This window comes from Montipora capricornis, chromosome 6, assembly GCF_036669925.1.
Source record: "Montipora capricornis isolate CH-2021 chromosome 6, ASM3666992v2, whole genome shotgun sequence".
Taxonomy (NCBI): Eukaryota; Metazoa; Cnidaria; class Anthozoa; order Scleractinia; family Acroporidae; genus Montipora; species Montipora capricornis.
This window is the reverse complement of record NC_090888.1, coordinates 31409549-31414548: the sequence shown is the minus strand read 5'-3', so window position 1 is coordinate 31414548 and position 5000 is coordinate 31409549. Positions and strand designations below refer to the sequence as shown.

At 40.1% G+C, this 5000-nt stretch overlaps 1 pseudogene; it reads right to left on the bottom strand.

The window, feature by feature from the left end:
• LOC138053664 (uncharacterized) overlaps positions 1–3480 on the bottom strand; it is a 19721-nt pseudogene extending 16241 nt beyond the window's left edge.
• Between the last annotated feature and the right edge of the window lie 1520 nt (positions 3481–5000).

Below are 5000 nucleotides of genomic sequence, written 5' to 3'. Positions count from 1 at the left end.
GATCGAAGCCAACAAGAAAGTGGTCAATTTCCTTGATGTCACCCTAGACCTAAACACGGGAAAGCACATACCATACATGAAACCAAACAACGTGTTACAGTACGTCAACATCAAATCCAACCACCCCCCAATCATCTTAAAGAACATTCCTGAAGGAATCAACAAGTGACTGTCAGAAATTTCTTCGAGTGAGGAAGTCTTCAATGAAGCAGCCCCTGTATATCAAAAGGCGCTGAGCGACAGTGGATATGTTTACAAACTCAATTATGTTAGACCAACGGCTCCAAAGACAGGGAGACGGCAAAGGAAGCGTAACATCACCTGGTTCAACCCACCCTACAACGAAAACGTGAAAACCAATGTGGGGAGAGAGTTCCTGAACATTATCCGTAAATGCTTTCCAAAAAGCAATAAATTACACAAAATCTTCAACAAGAACACAATAAAACTATCCTACAGTTGTATGCCAAACGTAAGAACAATCATCAAAGGAAATAACAAAAGAAAACTGGCAAAAGGCAGCAAAGATATGTCCAGAAGGAATGCAATTGTCCGAGGAATACCACGTGCCCATTACAAGGAAAATGCCTCTCAAGAGACAACGGTGAAGACCAGCAAAAAGGAAGAAAAGTACGTAGCACTCACAGCAACTGATTTCAAAGCAAGGTATGCAAACCATAAAGCATCTTTTAAAGCAAGAGCGAAGAGCAACTCAACTGAACTGAGCAAATACATTTGGCAATTAAAGGACAGCAACACCGACTATACAATTTCGTGGAAAATTCTTTGTCACGCCTCGCATTATACAAACGCGACAAAACGTTGTAATTTATGCATAGCTGAAAAATATCATATCATATGCCAGCCGCAAACAGCAACACTCAATAAGCGCAACGAGTTGATTAGTAAATGTAGACACAATGAGAAATACCTATTGAAGAACGTTAGGTAAATAGGAGCGTGCAACACGAACGGCCATGTATGACTAAAAAGCGGTAATCTTCAACGAATAAAATCACTCTTGGTTACACACTGATGAGTGCAGGACAAACTAAACGTCCTTTACGAAACAGACCTGTATGAAAACCAGAGGCAAAAGTATGATCGTGTCCTGATTATTCATTCATTTATTATTTATATATAATATTTATTATATATATTATATATATATAGACAGTTAAGTAGATCCCTTGAGCCAACAACGTATCACCCCCAGGAGGATCGCAAATTGATTCACAGTCCAAGTTGAGGAGAAATTGAGAGAAAGTTACAGGAAACTCAACACTGGACAACTTCTGGGGAAAACTGTAATTGCCCTGAGCGGGATTTGAACCCACATCCCCCTGATCACTAGTCGGGTGTGATGACCACTACACTATCAGGACTACCATGCTGGCAACATGGCTGATTAATCATTTAATGTATGGCATTTCCATGGGACTCCCTAAGGGGACTCCCTAAGGGCCAACGTATCACCCCCAGGAAGATCGCAAATGGATTCACAGTCCAAGTTGAGGAGAAATTGAGAGAAAGTTACAGTTGATCCAGCGTTATCACATAGAAAAACTGGCCCTTAGGGAGTCCCACGGAAATGCCGCACATTAAATGATTAATCAGCCATGTTGCCAGCATGGTTGTCCTGATAGTGTAGTGGTCATCACACCCAACTAGTGATCAGGGGGACGTGGGTTCAAATCCCGCTCAGGGCAATTACAGTTTTCCCCAGAAGTTGTCCAGTGTTGAGTTCCTGTAACTTTCTATATATATATATATATATATGGAAGTTCATCCCTACAAGCCTGTTTCGTGGTCGCCCACTCATCAGGGGATATAAGATATATAAGTAGAATGATAAAGATTGAGTATCCAATGGTGATGCCATTTGCGAGGAGGATCCAAAAGGATACAAAACGTCTTGACTCAGATAAGTTAATAGGGAGAATGAAAAAATGAGTCGCTGGCGAACTTCTCACAGGTCTGGTATATTATAATCTCGTGTAAACGTTTCGCCCTTCGGGCTTCTTCAGTACACGCTAAAAACTAAAAACTAAATATATATTAGTCAGTAGAGCAGCGGAGATCTAACCCGAAGGTCGTGGGTTTAATTCCCATATATGTGTATGTATGTATGTATGTATATATATATGTGCAGAAATGAAGACAAAACATTTTCTGACACCTGTATTTTCGATCACATTCAGTGATCTTCAGGGTTGATATTATTGTTCTGTGGGAGGAATTTGACATGAAAGAGTAAATACCTTTCATTCTCAACGGAACAGTTATCATCTAGGTCTTCATCAGTAAACATTGAACAGTTTAATCTACAAAATAATGGAACAAAAGGACATGACATATGCAAGAATTGACTATAATTATAGGCACGATTTTGATTCATGCAGGGATTTCACTGTAGATATGTAAGCCCTGTTTTTACAGTGCAATGTATTCCACAGAAACCATGAACAATGGACAGTGCTCTCTTTTAAACAAAATATATGCATACGTACTTTCCAAGACTAGAATGAAGTCTGCTGTTCTCGATGAATGATGCTGGTGAACAGTTGTCAGGAGTCGACACAGCTTCCACGATCGGAGAGACAACCAGTGACTCCGAAAGTTCATCACGTCGCGGCTTCACTGGTGTAGATGTTAGTGGCCCTGTTTAGAAAGAATAGATTTAAAATACACCAATGTAAAGACGTAAGCATGCTTATTATCAAATGGTATTTATTTTTATCCAGAAAATGAACCTTCACTTTCGCCAATCGCACTTGGCACGTGCTTCTTTCGCTCGCCAAAGCCAACTTTCGAGACACTCGAGACACTCGAGATGTCTTCCATTTTCCTGCATGAAAAGAGAAAACAACTTGATAACGTAAAATACAGCTTATCAAGGAATATAAATCAAACGATTATTAACGTAAGTCTTGCCTTCGACGATATTCGAGAGACAATAAAATGAGTCGCAAAATCACTGTCACTGAAAGACTCATAGGCTGCATCTACACTACACTCTCTTCAGTAATTCTGTTTAAAATAAAAGTGCTTCACGGCCAACGTTTGTACTTGTACATGTTAATTGCCGTGACTTTAACATCTTCAGTTCCCACGGCCTGCTTCCCTCTGACCTTGTAGCTCAGTCAGTAGAGCAGCGGAGATCTAACCCGAAGGTCGTGGGTTCAATTCCCACCCTGGTCAGAGTTTTTCTCTGTCCTTGTGTGGGCCAAGTTTCATCAGTAGGGCTAATGCTCACATGGTTCATATGGGCTAGAAATCTAGCACTTCACGTTACACTACACTCTCTTCAGTTGCATCAAATTTTGCCTGCAGCCACAACTTAAATGTCTTTTCTTCCACATGAATATGCTTATGGTTTCTCAGCCAGGCTTTCTTGTATTCCTCTCTGTCTTTGACCTTTTGTTTCCGCCCTGAGTTGATGCGTTTACCGCCATGTCCGGATCCTCGGGTAGACGCCATTTTGAATCTGTGAGTGCTAGTAACTTGAAAAAGTCAGCCTGACTTTTTCAAGTTTCGATCAGCTATACGAGCATGCGCAGACCGTGACCATGTCCCTTTGACAAAGACAGAGAAGAAATTGAACAACTTGGATCTGTGATCTCTGTTGTCTGGCTTATTTATATTTGTTTGTACTTAATTCTGCACAGTCTTCAGCAATTCTTGTCAGTCAAAAAGTATTTGAAAGAAAGCTTGTTGCCCATTTTTTGCTTGATAATTGGGATCATTTGAGATTTCTGGTCAAACGAGCACGTTTACTATATACCGAGTACGAACAAACAATCGTACACGATCAAACTACAACCGAGGACGGTGTTTGAATGCACCACGGTTAAAACGTTAACAGTGGTGTCTCCCAGTAATGGAGCTCGATTGCTTTGGGACTGCACCTGGGACTACTCCTTGAGGTCGAGGTCCAGTCCCCCCAAACACCACGATTCTTTTGGCCAGCTCCACGAGCATGGCTATTTTACGGAAGGGGCAAAATCGAGGGGAACGTAGAAAGCCTTCATTAAAACGTCGGACTTCTGTTTTTGGTGTGGTTGCAAAGTCTTGCATGGGAATATACAAGTGCGCATCAGGAGCAAGGTCAAATAGACGATAACAAGTTCCCTGAAGGTATTGTTTAAGACAATATCCTCTCTTACACATTTTTCACAAGTAAGAGTAATTAACCGGCGGTGTAAGAGAAAGGAAGGCTCATCCTCGGTGTAAAAACCTGTGAAACTCACAGATGACGTAACGCAAAGGAAAACAAAAGAGCAAAAAAACATCAAACAATAACCTAACCCTACCACGAGCTAACAAAACAAAGAAAACCCGAAAGGATATGTTGGCTTTAATAATATTTATCAGGCTTTGCCAGATTCAAAGGTATTGTGATGTGTGATGGTTTTTCTTTTATATTTATGGGGCAACATCAACACTTTTTGTCTGACAGAGGTCATGGAAATAAGAAATTGGAAATTAAGCGATGCAATTAAAACTTCATTTAATTTGCGTACAAAATTAATACTTTGCCAGGAAAGAATTTCAAGCAAGTTTGATTGCAAACAATATTGAGTCATATTTAAAGCGATCTTTTGCAGGTTCGGGGGTTTACTTTAAATAATAAGAACGTCAAGCTTATATTTTTTCTTGTATTTTTTCTCCTGTAAACTTCAAAGTAAGTCTCCCAGAGAAATCACCCTTTGTTGATAAGAGGCATATGTTTACCTAAGTCTGTGCCATAGCTTCGTATCCATTGCCATTTTTTTCTTCATTTTTTGCTTTTTTTGAAATGTTCTTAGATTTAATGCTTACTGCTAACCTTAAAAAGCCCATTTCCGAGTTTCTGCATGCTTCAGTTTCAAAGCGAGTCCTGGTGCACAACCTTTCAAATGAAAATAAGTTGCATAATCTTATTCAAATCAAACTCATTTCCCTTGCAATAGTTGAGCACCAAGACTCACTTTGAAACCGAGACAAACAGCAACTCAGAA